The sequence below is a fragment of the Pagrus pagrus genome (assembly GCF_965226575.1).
Source record: "Pagrus pagrus genome assembly, chromosome: 8".
NCBI classification, from domain to species: domain Eukaryota; kingdom Metazoa; phylum Chordata; class Actinopteri; order Spariformes; family Sparidae; genus Pagrus; species Pagrus pagrus.
In genome coordinates, this window is record NC_140192.1 from 4014724 (window position 1) to 4033356 (window position 18633).

At 46.0% G+C, this 18633-nt stretch overlaps 1 protein-coding gene across 1 annotated transcript in view; it reads left to right on the forward strand.

Moving 5' to 3' along the window:
• fam222aa (family with sequence similarity 222 member Aa) overlaps positions 1-18633 on the forward strand; it is a 48713-nt gene that overhangs the window by 1620 nt on the left and 28460 nt on the right. The gene's annotated exons all lie outside the window — the stretch shown is intronic.

Consider the following 18633-nt stretch of genomic DNA (forward strand, 5'->3'; position numbering starts at 1 on the left):
AAATTTGTCCTCAGCAGCCGGGGCCCGGAATACAAATATACAAAGGGTGGCTGGTGATGAGCTCCTCCAGTTTTTATTTGGATGTGAACGCTGGCCGGTGGAGTTCAGGCTGCTGCCACTCCTGTGAACTTTGAGCTCGTGGGTCGCAGAGGTCGCCTTTGCAATATTTAACTCCATCGCTCACACTGCACATAAATGAGCCTGCACATTATGCTGACTGCGCGGAGAGGGAAGAAAAAGCTGCACACAGTATGTTTTATCATTAGACTATACAAGCATCCTCAAAATTTGTCTTCCTCACCGGCTCCAGTCATTCTCTCTCCAGCAGCCCTGCAGACAGGCAGCTCGCTGAATGTAATATGGGCCCCTACAGCAGGGCAGGCGCCCCCACAGTCAGGGCACCTGCCATAGAGCCTTCCTGGCTGTATTGAATAAAACATCCAGTGATGTATGAGGCAGGGGCTGCACCCGAGGGGGCAGAACTGCCTCATTTACTTCCTCCACTCTGCGCCTGTGACCTGCTGAGCAAATTGTGCTCATATTAGCTCTGCGGCTGCTCCTCACCTAAACAAATAGTCTTCCCAGCATAATGCTTGCCTTAACTCAACATGATGGTTGGACAAGGCAGGGGAGAAGGAAATGGCAGAAAAGCTTTAATATCTGGGTCACTGAATTACCTTTCAGAGTTTGTAGCTCTTGTTTTTGCCTCTTTATTTTTCTGGCTTGCTGTTAGATCTTTTTTGTTTTTTCCTGCAACATAGGACCTTCAAGTGTCCTGCTGCAAGACTCGCATTTCATCTTCCTCCGGCTTTCACCAGGTTTCCTGTTTCTCTCCACTACCAGCTGTCTAACAAAGACCAAAAACCACAGATAATCCTGAAAAATGTGAACGCTTTGTAGGTTGGAAACTTGTTGTGACACCGACACTGAAAAAGCTAAATCGCCGACGTTTAATCTGATCTGCTGTGCCGGGGAAAGTTGGAAGGTGGAGAACTTGTTTTGGCTTCTAACTAAAAGACGCTTGGCTTTTTTTTTTTTTATCAATTTGCAACTCCAATTGCATATCAGCTCGGTTGATTGATAGCGTTTGGGTTCCTTACTGTATTCTTTGCTTATTAAAGTGCCTGCCTGAAGTGAAGAAGTGAGCTCCACTCATGAATATCGTTAAAGTCGCTGAAGTTTAATTTCCTGCACTGTGTATTAATCTTTTTTAATCCCTGCATGGTTTGATTGTCTCAACACCTACCCAGAGGCAGCGAAACTCATTTTGGCACTTAAGATGACTAAAATAGTAGATACAGATGTGTGTGTGTGTGTGTGTGTGTGTGTGTGTGCATGTGTGAGACAGTCACACATAGAGAGAGAGAGAGGATGTGTGTGTGCTACTAAAGATGTACCCACCCCTGAAGTGTTAAAGATAAGCATGTCCATTCTTGCGTGGACTACTAATGGATGTGTTTCTCTCTGAAATAACATTTTTAAAACAAATTTCAGTCCAATTATAGAGAAACATACTGCAGATGCAAATAATCATGAGACACATTTCCTCTGCTGTCAAAGAAAAGGAAAAGACAACAGTTCCCAGATTAGCCGAGATCCTAGAAAAAGCACGAAGCCTCCTCTCTTGGAAATATCATCGGACACTTGAAGGGAACGTGAACGTTTCCTCTCAGAGCCATGTCAGCAGCAGCTCGTTAGGCGCCCGATCAAAGTGTTTCGTTTCAGGTAAAGTCTGCAGCGCTCTTTTGTTTTAACACCTTTTCATGTGCAGGCAAACAGAAGAGACATGCCCTTTCTTGTACTTAACAATATTACATGATTTTATACAAACCCTGTTGTCCTGGCAGCAACGCAGACCTGTCTCGCACATCAGGATGTGGAGACGGAAAAGACAAGGCAACATAAAACACACAACGCATCCTCCCACAAATGATTGTGGAGAAACAAACACGCCCCTTCAGGCCAGTCGGTGTGAACAAATAGTAGTTTGATGGCGTTTGATGGGATTTAACATTAAATTTACAGGCAGGATCAGCAGGGACGGTTCTGTTTGTGCTTTTGGCAAACTGCACATGAGATGTTTGCATGATTGACCCTCAGTCTTATTAGACTTACAAAACCAGATGAGCAGCTCTCAGTGTCTCCGCGGTCTCTTGATGTTTCCACTGTCCAGTGTCGAGGTCAAACACAGACTCTTGCTGCTGTTGCAGAGTTGAAAATGCAGATACTGATATATCTGCCAGTTTTGCAATGATCCTTCAAATGTGGTTATCAAACGAAGATATGTAACGGAGGCAGCATATATTTCAGTTTAACAATAAACTTTATTGTCTAAGATGCCGTCAGTAGGCTGACAGCAAGCTTCACTGGGAATTTATTAATTATGGGCTGCCCAGGCATCTTTTTCTGCTTTGCAATCTCTAAAAATCAGTTTTCACATCATATACGCCGATGCTGATACATATCTGATGTCAGCTGATCGTATCAGCCAACCGGTATATTGCTTCGGCTCTAGTTTAGGGTGACTGTTGGCAAAGGACTCATTCTCAAGTCAGCTACACATGATCCATCTGTAAACCAGCCTCCCTGGTGTCGCCGACCTTGTCCCGGTGAGTTGGATCATGCCAATTTACATCTAATTTCATGGATACTTGCTTAATAGTGCGATGCCCCATAAGACTCCATGTTTACGGCGCAATATATAAAATTCATATCACACAAACGAATATATAAAATCTCCACTAAATAGTCCACAGCTTCACGTGCGGTGTGTCATCTGGAGCGGGCCGCGGGCATGTCGTTACAAACATGCTCCCCTGCAGTGTTTCTGATGAGTGCTACGTGTTAGCGAGCCTGTCGCTCCGCAGATGATTTCCCTCGTCCGTGGTAACAAGCTTTACCTGACCACTCGCTCCCGCTCATGTGATCTTACCTGCTGGTGGTTGGTCGACATCAGGAGCTCTTCATCGGGGGGTTATCTGCAGCCACTTAGCGCATGACGGACAGCGATGATCCTCCGACCTCCTCCCTCTCTCTCCCCTCTCACCTCCTGTCAGACTGAATGGAAGTCACGTCTCTCTCCGGGCCCCGGGGTTAATGTATAGCCTTTTAATTTGGAAAGGTTAGGGGCGGCTGGTCTGTTTTTTTTTTAACAGGAACTGTGCAGTTTATATGTGGTTAATGAGTACACACTACTATAGATGGACGGTGCAGTTTATAGTCTGCTCCATCAACCAGCCAGAGAAGTGAGGGGAGGCATGCTCCGTCCAGAGAGTTCTTGGGGGAAGAAAGAGAATAAAGCAAATCTGACAAGCTCTCCAACAGCGAATTTGCTCTCCTTAAAAACAATGCCGCTCTTGCCTTCCTCATGGTCACATTGATTTGTTCTGGGTGACAGTGCAGGCTGCTGTGAAATCACTCCAGCGCCATTGATCTCAAGGAGAGGAGGAGGAGGAGAGGGAACGAGAGCCTGGCGACAGTGAGCAACATGGGAAAAATCCTCAGCGTGCCCTCCTCAACCTTAACCAGTAATAAAATGAAGGCCTTGGTTACTATCAGATCAGCCCCTGCTGTACTTCTCCAGCCACTGTATCGCAGTCTAGCCGGCGCTTTGATTTGTTTTGGAGGCCCGTACATGCTGTTTGATTTGCTATTGTGCCTCGCCATGTTTCACATTATCAGCTGAACTCTTTATTGCCACTGTTTTCCATGCCAGAAGCAAGGCTGTGTTTTTTTTTTTGTTTTTTTTTTATCTCATGCAGGCCTCTGATTAATCTCTCCCTCTATGCTGGTGTACTTTAATCTTGAATGGGAGATATCTGATTCTCCTCGGCTATTGAGGAAGATCAAACTTTAATGGAACAAGGAACCGCACATCATCCTAATCTCCATCTCCCCGCATTTTGGTTGACTGCTCTCCCTCGGGGTTTGTAGCTTTCTGCAGAAGCAGGAAATACATCAGACTGATAAGGTGTTTTCTCTCCATGCTTTGGTAATTTATTCCCTGTTGACAATGGCCACCACTTTACATCTCTGCTGTTTGATTACCTGGTCCAAGGAGCAGCCGGTAAAAAGCGGGGAGAATTGATTGACACGTACAAATCGCTGTTCTGTATGATCAGAATGTGAGAAACTTTCTTTTCCCAGATGCTTTAATTGGGGTTTCTTCACAGTTCAATCATTCAACAGGGAAAACGTGCTTCTCCTGTCTCTATTTATTGACATGTGAGAGATGTGACCTACGTCATCTGTCTATAATAGCCTGAGGAAGGATACGTCAGCCGTATGGATGTATGAAGGTTCAATGCATTTGATTACGCTACAGTCAATCCAGGAATTAGCTATTGACCGTTATTGTCTCCATTCAGTTCCTCCGTATCAGTGAGTAACAGTGCACATTATGCTGACCAGCATCCGGACCGGTTTCCGGCTAGACGCATATTGTTGCAAATGGATAACACTTACGGGGTGTCCCACCTCCCGCAGACGGTCTGTGTCTGTGACAAAAAGAGGCTATTACCCAATTCTAAGGCAGTTGCTGTAAGGTAATGAAATTTCCACCGACTGCAGAAAACAATGCTGTCTGGTCCGCATTGTAATTGCCGAAACCCACCTCGCCATTTTCCCCGAGTTCAGCGTGAATGCAACACGATTTAATAAAACTCTGGAGATTTTTATCATTTATTGCCAGGCATTGGCAGCCCGCATCGGGGGAAGAGTAAGCTGAAGCCTCGCGCAGATAAAACTCATTCAATTTACTCGTTGAATTTTAACCAAGCCGCGGACCATTTACAAGAGAGCCGTGCGTGTGACCCGCGGGGAGACGTTTATGCGTTTGCGTAGGGCTGATGCAGGTCGGCTATATTGCTAATATAAAGCCACCATTTCCTTAATCTAAAAGGAGGAGTAGGCTGGAATTTCCGTCATTTTCTCCACTGTTATTATTTGTGTCGAGGAAGGGTTGAAAATCTGCGGGATATTAGGCCCTCAGGCCAAAGAGCCTCTGTGTGCCTGCCTCCACACACACATACAAAAACATAGGAATTGACATGAGGACATGTATGGACACACACACACACTCTCACACTCACACACACACACACACACACTCCTAGCCCTGTTTTATTACCTCCTGCCTGCTGCTGGAATTGCTTTCCTCCCTCGAGTGAGCCAGGCAAAGCCGGCTTTATTGTGTTAACCTATTTGTGTGTCAAGAGCGATTGCAGCGTTCTTTATCTCTGTTTGTATTCGGACGGGGAGACGGCAGAGAGAGAGAGAGAGTGGCGGAGGATAAGGATGGAGGAGGGAGGAGGGAGGAGGGTGGAGGGTGGTTGGGTGGGGGGGGTTTGCACAGGAGCCAGGCAAGCCACCGGAGTTAGACGGATGGCCGGTCACCTCGCTCCACTCTGGAGGATAATGACTGGTTGCTTAGCAATAACCCACCCCCCACCCACTTCCAGACTTGCATCCAGAGTAATCACTTTTTTCCTCTAAAAGATTTCGTATATAATTATAAGCACAGAGCCGGGCCTTTGAAATCTGCCTAATGGGTCTTTTCATTTATTTAGCAGAGTGGGTTGAGGGTGCGAGCAGCAATTGGAGATATTGGTCCGTGTGTGTGTGGTTGTGTGTGTGTGTGTGTGTGTGTGTGTGCGCGCTTATCAACTCCTGATTGCAGTACTGCAGGTTGCAGGATTGTTGCTGCGTGTTTGTCAGCATGTGTTTATATCCGCTCCGCGCTTGAGCAGTTGGTGGAGTTTGACCGGGGATTACGACTTTACGGGTCAAAGCTATATTTCCTGCTAGATAGCTGCTGCTGTACGACCTTTGACCTCCGTTTAATGCCGCAGAGGCTAACGTTTGCATTCGAATAGATGCATCGGCACGAGCACACACATCCACATATTCACGTTTTTTGATGGGCGACCGGAGGCTACGAGTGCTTCTTCTTGTGAGCTCTTAGTTTTATTAACATTTTTATTGAGTTGAACAAATTGCTGACCTTTTGTGGCATAATGAATAGCCCGGCCTGCTTAGGAAAAATGAGAGTTTTGGCAGATGTGACTGGCGTCAATCCAAGCTGTTTAACACATGATTTGCAGTGTGTTTATTCAGCAGGTGACAGCGTTTAATACTGCTGAGTGTTTTCCAACATTTCAATACTCTTTTTTTCAAGTCATACTCCTCAGTCAGGACGTTAATCTGTACGCTGTCGTTTTTTCCTTGCACTGTTTTCCAGGCAGGTCTCTATAATTTGAGGTAACTGTGTTTTTAAGTGGCAGGATAAAGGTATAATATCTGAACACGACCCCAATTTAAACCGCCTTTCATCACCAGCAGACACTAATGTTGGCACGAAGTCCAGAGTCGTTTTAATGCTCAGCCAATTATCCTCTCTGCTTTTTGAAAATAGATTTTTTTTTTTCCCTTCCCCACTTTTTATAAAGAAAATTAAAAATTCCCTCTGAAGTTCATATTAAACTTTTACTTGTTTGTGACGATAAAAAACAAGTGGCTCAAACAGACCTCGCGGATCAAATGAAACGTTTTGACTCGTGCCAGTTGGTGTTTCATTAGACTGTTCATTTATGGAAAGACAAATTACAATTTACAAAAAAAATCTTTTTTTTTTTTGTTATTGGAGCTTCTTCAAATAATGTCAGCCGTGTCTGATAGTTACCCATCTGTGCTTTCTCTCCATATCCTGCTCAGTGCCGTCTTTTCCTTATCCAGGCTCATGCACCATTGCTAAAACTGACAGCTATGCACGTCCTGGGAACTTACAGATAAACTAAACATACAGCACGAACCCCCCACCCCCCATCTCCGTGGCATGCTTCTGTGGCTGCGTCTATAGGAACAGCTGTCCAGCTGTCACCGCAGCCCGCCGTTCTCCAAGGCAACATCTGCAGAGACTGAGCGCACAGGGGCAGCCTGCCGTTCTCCGCTCGTCCCCGAAGACCAGGGAAGTGTGTCAGGCCTTTTGGCTGCACATTACCGCTGACCGCATCAACCGTATCACTGGGTTTTGATTGAACGTTATCTGCTCCTGTGCCACTTAAATGGGTTCCACGAGGCGTCACACTGGTATATATTTATTTTTTTGTTACCAAGTTACAGCGATCTGTCTGGAGCAGAAAACAAAACATGTGGCTGTACAGGCCCCCCCCCACCACCACCACCCCTAAAAAAAAAAAGAAAGAACACACACCACATTATCGCATCCATTAATAGTCATCTGCCTCTGCATGGATATGTGTGTGTGTGTAAACAAAATCCCAGCGAGCAAGGTGCAATGGCCTGGAACTGACGAGAACCCACTGGGAGAGTCTCTCCTTGATGTAGCCTCCCTCCCTCCCCTCGCTCCCCTCGCTCCCCTCGCTCCCCCTCCCCACCATCTTTTCCTCCTGGCAGCGGAGTGACGGTGAGGTGGGCGGCGGGGGGGCACAGAGCCATGTGAGTGGGGAGCTGAACAGAGCCGCGGTCCCCTCTGTCAGCCACAAACTAGGATCAGGGAGATCGCATGGGACTCTCTCCTAGGATGAGCAAAGGGAGGAAGGGAGAAAGCAGCTGTTCAGTGTTTTTCTCTTATTTCTTCTTCTTCTTCTTCTTCTTCACCAGCTCACTTGTGTGTTTGTGTGTTTTTTTTTTTTTTCACCCTCTCTGTCGTCTTCTCTGAGGCTGTCATTAGCTTCTGTCATACTCTTTTTTTCCTTCGGTGGGCTCGTCTTTAAAAGAGGAAATGCTGCGAGTGCTGCTGTAGACGTGGACGAGATGAAATTTCGAGTGTCTACTTGTTGTTCTAAGGGAACTTTTAGAGGACTTGATTTCTTCATCAGTCCTCTTGGTAACCGAGGGGCCTCTCAGGCATACTGCGCCTCTCCCCACAGACAGCTGCAGACTCAAACAGGCTCTGGGCGAAGTTTGATGGATCCTGTTTACTGGAGCTGAGAGAATGCCTGGGTATCTCAAATTAAGTGTCACTTAAAGCTTGTCTTTTAGTCAGCTTTCCATTTTGTTCCCCCATCTCTAGTGACAGCACTGTGCTGCCAATTGTAACAGGGATTGAGAGGAAGACATTTGGTGATTACACATTCTGTCATGATTGAGGGCTGAAGCCAGCAACTCGAGGCAAAACCAAATTCCATATGGCTGCAGTGAAATCTCTCCACCCATACCGAGTTACACTCAAACAGCCCCTGTCCTGATGACAGTGAAATCGCCTGCTCATGACTTATTGTTTTATCATTCAAATTCGCCCCATTGATGCTCGCTGCCGTGATTGACAGCCGGGCTTGAAAGCCACAGCTATCTCAATTGAGCTGCGGCAGCCAGTTGGTAACCGTGACAATGGTCTCTCCTCTTTGCCTTGTTTTCACACTTTTTCTGCTGTCACAGAAACCTCACTGATTGCCGCTCTGCCAAGACAGCATCCTATTAATCTTTTAAATAAGGGCCGCGGCCCAGCAGCATTGTTTGCAGAAAACCGAGAGGACCTTGTGAGACCACACTGAAAGGGAAAAAAGGGGGCAACCGGGGCTGAATCTGTCTCATTGTGGCAGGAAAGCCGAGCCTCCCTAAAACCAACAATATTAGAAATCTAATAGCTGCTGTGGAGATAGATGGTGCCGAGGTCTGAATATAGCCGGCGCTCTCTGGCCCCACATGATAACTCTGCGGGCTCTCTGCGCTCTCAGCGCCGCTCTCCAGGTGCATTCTGTGCTTTCATCTGCATCGTGGCACTCTGAATAAAAGCCTCTGTGTTTATGGCCATTTTCTTTTTCTATGCACTTATTGATCCCTTTCAACATGGTTGGAATAGGCTTATTTATGTTTTTTCAATTCGGTCCTCAAAACACATAAGAGTTGTGTATACTGAAAAGGCAAATGACTGATGCATAGATGTATTGTGCTGTGACCTAGGGAAGGAAGAATAGCAGCTCGACCTTTTTTGCCCCGCTGTACTTATGTGAGAATTTGTTTGAGGGAATGAAATGAGGGTGTCCTTGTGCAAACATATGCGTCTCACAACTCAGAAAACTCCATCTCGCCTCTACTTTCAAAAGGCTTTCTGCGCTCTGATTTCATGGACTCGGCTTTTGTGTTTAATTAGGTGTGATTTGTGACTATTTCCCAAGTGGTAGGAAGTCTTTTTTGAGTCTCTGTTCTTTCTTGTCAAGTGGTTGTTAATGGAGAATTGCTGCAATGCTCCTGACACCCTCTGCTTTGTAATGAGTGGCTTCCTATTCAGAATGGCCCCATAAACCGAACCTTTTTAAGTACGAGGGACATGTGGCGGCAGTATTTGGCGTCTCTGTAGGTGGGGATGTTTATACCTTATAAAGATCCTGAAGTTATGGGATCATTATATACCTTCCTCGTGTCTTTGTCTCGTCTCTGGCCATGGAAAACCCAGTGAGGCAGGGCAACCCAGATGACTAATTGACTCCCGGGTCAGAGCCACATGATAGCAAGACTGCTGGTCAATGGAAATTGATATACTTTCCCCTACAGGGTGCTATGACTGCTTTGTGATCAGCTGTATGATCACGCAACCGTGCATGCACACACGCATGAGCGTTTTGGTCTCACAGTCGCTCCTTCACTTTGAAAACCCGGCGAATCAATCCATTAATAATGACTTCAGAACAATATAACGCCGCTATTTATACAGGCTTTAGTCAGGCACCTACGCTACCTGTGATCTCACATCGTGCTGCTGCTATTTAAATATAAGGCATCAGTAAAGTAAAAAGCATTTTGCTCTTTAATTGTGTGCTTTAATAACTAGAATGAGCTGTGGCCTGTGGTTGTGTAATATTTAACATCAGTTTCAAGTGAATCCACTTCAGTGTTTTATGAAAAAATGTCCTCAGGGCACTGCAACTGTTCTGCAGTGGTAAAGGTTTCCTCTGCTCTCTGTATAGCCTCGCTGAAGTGCTTTCTATCAACAATGAACTTCTCTGTGCTTTAAGTGCAGCTTTTGGTGCACGAAGATGAGTGAGCCTCGGTAACAGTTGGTCCTTGAAATGTGCTTTAAACCGCGAGTCTGTGCTTCCCCCTTGACATGCGAAATGTGTGCACGCAGGGATGACTTTTTGTTCTTGTTTGCAGGTTAAACACAAACACTGCTGTCCCAGATTCACACACACAAGCCCCCCCTCCACCTGAGTCTCATCCCGAAGCCTGCGCGCTCTCACAGGCAGCCACGAGCCTCCACCCCTCCGCCTCGCCATCCAAAAGAGATTCTCTCAGTTCCTCCGGTTTCAAAGCGCTCGCATAGCTCGGCTGTGTCAAAGCACGCCCCTCCTCCCTGACCCCACCTCCTGGAGACGGCACTCTTGACCTGCTGCCCCATTGTTTCCAGCGGGGATGGATGAGGAGCCGCCTCTGCCGGCGCAATCCTTCACTCAATAGCCGCTCCATCTGTTGACTGCGTGACTCTGGGTTACAAGCAGGGATTTTGCTCCGTCTGTGCGGGGTGTGAAAGGAGCTATCTCAGGGGGCTTCCTGAATAGGGGTTTTAAAACTTGCAGTAGCAGGGTGTTGTGATGCCCCTCACACCCCACCCCTCCGCCCCGTCATCAGCCCAGCACAGCCGGCTGGGTGTGTGCAGGATGAGAGGCCTTCATTGTCCCTGTTCACAGGCCCCTAGGCAACAGGGTCACCTTGTCCCCAAACAAATGCTGCCCTCAGTGGGATTGTTGGCACTGCATGTCTGTGTTTCTGTGTGTGTGTGTGTGTGTGTGCGTGTGAAGGGGGAGTGGGTATTTGAGTATAAGAATGCATCATCAGGAAGAGGGCAGAGGCCTTGGCTGTGAGGACATTTATCTAACATCTCTGCCTTTCACATCAAGGCCTATTCAATGCAGCCCGTCTGCGTCAGGCTTTCAAAGAACATCACCGATAGAGAAACACTCTGGGCTGCTTTACAGGTCAAACTGCTCTCACTGAGCATTTAGACCAACAAAGCTGCTGATGTCATGTGCTATTCCTCTTGTATATTCAGCTTGGAAAGGGAAAAAACATCATCTGCTAGCCCGTTCTGTGGTTTATTTCTCTTTGACGGAGAGTATTTGGGAACAAAAACAGAAATACATCCGTGGCGGTTCTGACTGCTGGTTCACCTTCAGTAATTAATGTTGAAATTGCAGTCTGCCAGTCGTTTGTGCTGAGGTCCTCTTTCTATCTGCGTGGGCATTGTTATTTGGAAATTTCTCTTAAGTGAAAATAAGCAGGATCCCGGCCTCTTGGATCCTTTTCCTCTCCCATCCAGTCAAAGTTAAAACCTGTGTTTGGGCTGATTTTGTCTTTTATTGCAATACAGATCCAAATAGTGGAACATATTTATTATGTCTAAGCTTTTATATGTTTTTTTCTCTCTTTCTCTCATGGCTTAATTTGCCTTTGACAGAGTAAAGAAGTCAACTGCTGTTCTTCTTTGACTTCTTTCTAATGGGGTGGTCCTCCTGGTTTGTCTCTTCTTTGCCAGGAGCTTAAAGTCCTAAAGATGCACACTCAAGCGCCCTCGTCTGCCTTGTTTCCTGTTCTGCTCCTTTATCACACAGTCGCAGCTTCACCACTGGGAACTGAACCCCTCAGCTGTCACAGGATGTCCCCAACACACCTTTACCTCAGTTAAGATGATTAAAGAAGCAGGATCCACTCTCTCCTCGTGTCTTTTTTTTTGCGCGAGTGTTTCACCTCCACTTCTCTCCTCGGGGCTGAGAAAAGACAAAGTGAGCAGCAGTATCAGACGGAGAAGCAGGCGGCTGGTTCAAGCGTGGAGCCCCCTCACCAGACGAGACGGAGTTGGCGGAGGAGGGGGTTGTTGAGTGGAATGAGTGGAGGTAGAAAACTGCAGTGACAGCAGAATGAATAAATTGAAAAACTCTCTCATTGTAAATTGTCTATCGCTCGTGACAAACGATCTGATAGGCGAGCGGCCCGGGTTTCCGACGCATCCGTCCCAATAGAGCTGTGAATAACTGGTCTATCTCCACACTGCTTAGCACTGGCCCCGCACTTAATAATTCATACAGTGTGAAATATTTTCCCCGGTACAGATATGCCAAAGAGCTGCCGCCAGCAGGCGGGGGCGGTGAGGGGGGTGTCCCTGCGGTGCTAATTTGGGGGATGGTGACGTGCATAGATTTCTAAGGGGGATCTAGTTTAGAGGAGACGCCTCAGACACATTTGCTCTCCTGTATTCACTGTCTGTTATTGGAAAGAGCTCAGCTGGAAATGCAGAGCGAGAGTGAAAAAGAGTGCGGTTGACATTTACTCATGGCCGATCGGCCTGGAACGGAGAACAGAGAAGGGAAATGCGTTTCCACTGAAGCTGACCGAAAAGAGTTATCAGTGACTGCGGAGACTAAGCGAGGCTGTAAACCTGCTAAGTAGTTTTTGCTGTTTGCCCCGGCGAGTGTCCCGGTCGCAGTTGACATCAGTGGCAGCAGGTGTCTGTGGACACCTGGTTTATGTCTCCTGTTTCCATCAGGTGACTCCTCCTGCCTCAGGCTGCTGCGAGAGCTCAGCAGCCAAAAGCAGCTCTCATGGTCCCTGACCTTATTGTCCCCTTCATTCACAGTGCTGAACTCACACCGCCCTATTCTCCACGGCTATGAACCCAGAGCTATAATGGCCTTGTTGCATGAGCGTGCACAGGCGTGTGCAGATGTGTGCTCGCCTGCGATAGTGGCGTGCCATGTGTGTCGTTTTTTTTGTGCGGCGGTGCTGTGTGGTTTTGTCCGGCTCGTTCCGCCGCGCAGTCCTGTACAAACTGGGTTTTTATGGTTCGCATTCAGGCCCTGATACCAATTATGCAAACTATTAAAAATTTAAGGAGGACAGTCTTTTATAATTTAATCCTAAAGTAATAGATTCTATTAAAAATGCATGAGAGGAGCTTTATAGATGGAGCTGGAATTAGTGTCTATCAAAGAGTCCAGTCAAGGATGCAGAGGGAATGGGCGGCAGGAGTGGTGGTATTGCCTCATTATTCAAATAGGATATGATTACCATAGAGCAGGAGTCCCTCAGAGCTGAGGCAGAGCTTCTGGCCACTGTGATCACAAACAGGAGGAGTCTCTCTGGGCTCCTCGGAGGGAACCCTCTCTTCTGGTGAAATGAAACTGATTTCAGATTTCCTGTCTTAAACTTTCACAAATGGGATTCGAAGCGGCGTGTGATTTCTTGTGGTTTGAAGCGCTCTGTCGCCGAAAAAATGCTCTTTGTCTTTCTCGGGTGTCTCCTCCCTGGTGTTTCACTCGAGATTGTTTAGTCTTGTCCTCGCTGAAAGCATGTAGAAGGTGTTCAAGCATGAAAACAGGAAGCCTGCAGTGTTGTAACTTAATGGCTCATGCAGCAAGCGAGCAGCAGACCTTTTACTGGCCTCTGTAATCCTGGGTTTACCCCACAGAGCTTCCTGGACAGGTGGAGAGCAGAGTGAAGACTTTCCACCGTAAATGTGCTGTTTTTTTAACAAAGCAGCCGTATTTGTTCTGTTTTTACTTTTTAAACCTTTCAGTCATTTTGTTCTCTGTTTTATCCCGCTCCGGCAGGGGAGCGAGCTAAACTGTTTTTACGCACCGCAGGTTTTATGGAGTACAGATAGCACTTGAATTTCACTCTGTTGTCATTGTGACTTGCTTCAATAATTACAGGTAGAGAACTGCAGTGATTCAGATACGGAAACCTTTTGAAAAAGGCTCCGTGTTTATTAATGGGCCGCGAGGAGTGGATTGAAAAAGCCAATAAAAATTGGAAACCCTCATGAAGCTTATATGGATTGAAGTTCTGCCTCCGAGGTAAATTCCTTTGCCTTTTTGATGTAATGGCTGCCTGTTTATGGAATAAATCCAATGGGCTTAATCGATCATCTCCGTGGAAAGGTCAAGAGGAGAGGCTCTGGTGTTTGAAGTGCTTATCCCGTGGAGGAGAGCCAGAAATGTGACACCTCCTTATGAGTGGGCGGGCGGCGCGGCAGATTAGTGACGGACAGGGTGGCCCAGGGGGATGATTTAGGGAGATTCAGCTCTAAATACTCTGTGTATATCAGCGAGCGAGAGAGAGAGAGAGAGAGCGAGAGAGAAGAGAGAGAAAATTATAAGCTGCCTCTCCCCCCAATCCCCATTTTCAGCAGAAAAGCATATTAGTAGATTAAAAAGGAAAATTTCTAAAAAAGCAGAGAAAAAAGAAAATAAAGGGGGTCACAGCTGCTAGTGGAAGGTGAACAAAAGTTTATTGGTTTTAACCTCCTGTCCGCGCTCTCTGTTTAATGTTGCTTGAAGTTTACCGGGGCGGTTTCATCCCCTCTGCAGTCTAATCTAATCTGGAGTGGGTGGCTGTGGGCAGCATCTGTGCTCGGAGTTGAAATAGGGCTTTCTCTCAGCCTAATCCTCTATCCAGGGATCACTCAGTAGGGTGAAGACAATTACCAGCCTGCTTTCTCATGCTAATGGAATCTCTAACTAGATCTTACAGAAAAGAGGAAAAAATAGATGGAGGAAGAAGAGGAGCAGGGACAATGGCGCAGAAAGATGACCCAACTCAAATGGGTTTTTAGATTACCGTTTAATTATTGATAGAGACCCAGTTGTAAGGCCTAAGGTCAGGATTTGGAAAGCATTTTCTGAGAAAGGAGATAGATTATCGAGTTATTTTGGTGTGTGTGTGTGTGTGTGTGTGTGTGTGTGCGCGTCGGAGGTGTCAGGAAGTTGCTGACAGGACTGATGTCACCACCATATCAGCAGCTGTGTGCTAGGTAGTCTGCCTTTCACCTTTTTATCACCTGCCTCCAGCAAGGTGTCTGGAGTGGTTTTAAATTGCATTAATATGCAGGAATTTATAGATTGCCTCCCTTGGCATTTCTGCAGGGAGGGGAAGAGAGTATTACAGTCTCCATCTGCACTAATTACTGGGTCTTGGCAGTGTTACCTGTCTCTTGTGAAGGACAAACCAAGGCACCAAGCAGTAACACACAGAGCAGAAGGAGCTCAACTGCTGGGGAGTCTTCGGGAAAGAGGGATGTCTCCGGGGCGTTTTTACTCTCATATGTTTGATGTGTTGGGAGCCTTGACTACCATAAAAAAAATCTCTGCCTGCAACATCAATAAACTAAATGACTTGGTCCGGCTTCCTTCATCTGGAGCTCGGAGAGAAAAGCGAACAGCTCTGCCACCCGATTTCAGCGGCAGTCGAACGTTGTGGTTAAATGTATCAGCACTCATCTTCTGTTAATCCCGGTGGAAACTTAAATTGACTGTCTCTCAGTGTGGCAGGAGATTTAAAGTCATGGCAGCTCGAGAGTAAATCTTAACAGGTGCACACCAACCTGGCTCTCCTTGAAGTGCAGTTCTGAGACCCGAGACGGCGAGCAAGACTTTGGTCTACCGAATAAATCACAGGAGAAACGAGATGTATCAAAAATCCTTGAGAGGGAGGAGATAATCAGTCTGCGCGTATGTGCCGTTATCTCCGCGATGACCTCGCTTCTCGATTCTCTCCGTGGCTGGTCAGACTCGCTGATAACGGGAGCCCTTATCGGGTCGCTTTTGTCATGGAAAGCATCTACCATTTTAAATCATTACAACCTGCCCACTTTTTCACTTTCCCCAATCATTGAGCAGTGACACCAAGACCTTGCCGGTGAAAACAAGAGATCGATGCTTTAACTCTTTATACTTCAGGTGGCTCACTTGCCGCCAAGGCTTCCAGGTTTTCTGCATGCGGTAATTCCTCAGCTCGCTGTGGGTTTCTCAGGTTTCTGTGTTTGTCTGTCAGCCTGTCAGGAAAAAGACTTCTTGGATTGCTGCTGCACGAACATCTTGCTGGTGTTTGTGCCATCTGTGCCTTTAGCCAGCAGGTGATTATCAACTGCAGCCTCACCTCCCACTCCGTCCAATTGGATTCTCCCTGCTGGCATGGTCAGGGCCAGATTTCAGAGGGAGCTGGATGACAACAGCTGGATGGCACACACATTATGGAGTATAAAGGAAAAGGCTGCCGAGTCTCAGCGACGGAAACTGCAGCGAGGAGGAAATATGTGGAGAAAATTGCCTGCTTCCTCTCCCAACTAGCTTAGCTGTGAGCACTTGTGTCATCCTCTCTTCTATAGTCCGTAATATCCAGCTGAGCAAAAGTGGCTTTGTCACACTTCAGATATATCAAATGAGATCAATGTCAACATTTTAACGGCGCACCGTTTGATTGCCTTGTGGGCTTCACAACACACTAATGTTATGCATGACTGACTATCGGATCTACGACACCCTCCAGTGAAAGACAGCGGAGTTGTCCTTTAGACCATGGGAATTGGGGTCACCTTAGGCCCTGCAGAGAGCGATGTTTGGAGTCGGGCTTTCGGCGAGCGAGAGAAGAAATCACATTGTTTGAATTTAATTATATTCCATTGATTTATTGAACACCCATTAATAAGCATACATTTCGAGGCAGGGCCATTTTGCGCGAAGGTTTTCTCCCCCTCTCTCCGTCTCGCTCGTCTCTCTCGCCTGCTCACTCCATTTCATCATAAATTGACATAAGCCTTTCTTTGAAGTTCAGGAGCCAAGCTGAGGAATGACAGCACAACAAACAATGAACAAAACACAAAAAGACAATGAACACTGTTTGAATATTCAAGTGAGGATGGGTAGAGAGAAGGGAAAAAAAAAAAAAAGCAACCCTTGTTTTATTGTTGTTGTGTTAAGCCGTGAATGGACCTGTCTGGGACAATAAAGGATTGTGTCACATTGGGATAAGAAATTTTGCAATATCAACAATGCTTTACAAAATGTGTGTAATAAGGTTTACTGAGAAAATATAAATCCTAGCGTGGAAAAACCAAGAAAGCACAGCTCATTTTTCACATTAGGCTCCAGTAACAGAGGACGGTTTGTGATTTATGTTTGAAAGTCGTGACTGGTGAGGACGCAACTGCAGCAATAATCATGATAATACTCTGTTTTTAAAGGGAAATTAAATTTTTAATGCAGTCAGACTTGTATTCAATTAACCGCAGTCCTCTGGTGTATCTGTGATCAACGCTCTTTAGTAGAAGCTGCACAGCTACCCTCCACATCTGCTCGGTATGTCACAACATGCACAGGGTTTCTGTGTGAAAGTGGTATTAGATGACAACTGATGCCGCCGCCTTACAAAACAATACAAGAAAGGCTGAGGCAATAAGAGGAGAAGAGGATGTGTTTCCCCTGTGGTTTGTCTGACAATCTTAAGCCACGCTCTCATTGCTCAAACTCCCTCGCTGGCACCGGCAGGAGCGTCGAGGCTCAGTCGTGTTGTAAGAGCACCTTGGTTGCGCTGTGCTGGAAACAAAACAGATTTTTTACTGGTGGGGGGACTCTCCCAGCGTGGGACTGCAGGCATGTGTTGGGTTTGAGGATGGTAATTAGCGCACAGGATACACAACTTTTTTTTGAATTCAATTAAAAACACAAGGCTACAAGTCAGTTATGACTGTTTGTTGTGGTTGTGTTTTACATCTCGTTGCTTTTTTGCTCGGTTTCATTTTTCATACACTCAAGAAAATGTTGTTTAAAACTACAAGTGACAAATTACTTTGGTGCATTTAGTATCTTGTCACAGTGCTGTTTTATTTTATTGTACTGTGTTGTTGAGGTTTAAGCTCAACGAGAGTAAAGTTGGCTTCAGTTGAACATCGTTTTTTATGCTCGTTTGAGCTTCTTTCATGGTGAAGACATCTCTGCCCTCATCCACTCTATTGAAATCTTCTGTACCGGTTTCTTCAGTCTGGCTCCTCCTTGCCTTCGAGACATTTTCCACTTCTGACAAGTTTGTAGTGTGACACATTAACAACAGTTAACTTTGCTTTTTGCAGCTACTGGATCTAAAGAAAGAACAACACCTTGTTAGGGTTAAGATATCCTTTATTTTGGACAGTTAGCTGCTTCATGCAGCTGCCGGATTTGAAGCAGGATGATAAATCCTTTTGTTAGGCTGCATTACATAAAGTATTTATAAATATCTTGTTTATTATGCTATTATTAACACTTATATAGTCTTGTTAATGTTAATAAGCATCTTATTAGCTATTAACTAACAGTTATTAGAAGGACCTTAGTGTAAAGTGTCATGTTAAACCTGCATTTTCTTGCTCCGTCACACGAGTTATATTTGCTCAGGGCACTTGTTAGTAACCGATGTCAAGGTCAAGCTAATAAGGGCTTAGCCTACTGTACGCCCCTGTACGCTTCTCACCTTATAGTGTAGGTGTAAAAAAAAAAGAGCAGTATGCAGCGACTTACATAACTGATCCTTTGGTAAACCCAACCAAAAGCTGCACATGTAATACTTGAGAGAATTACAGTCTCTGGTTGTTTCCGAGGATTGCAGTGGAAGATGCATTGTTTTCCTCAGTAGCTTTGGCAGCAGCGGTAGTGAAGGAACATATTGTTTCAAATATGTGGAGATATTTTTTTATTTCTCACTCACTCCAGGACATAGTATGTTTGAATCCATGGCAACAAGAGTCTGACCTGGACAATCCACCAGAACCACCTGAAGACCAATCACAGTGTTTGTTTACAGTACCTTCCAGGTAGAAAACCCCTGCATCGTCTTTTCTTGTGATGTTATTTCAATGTGTATCCATCT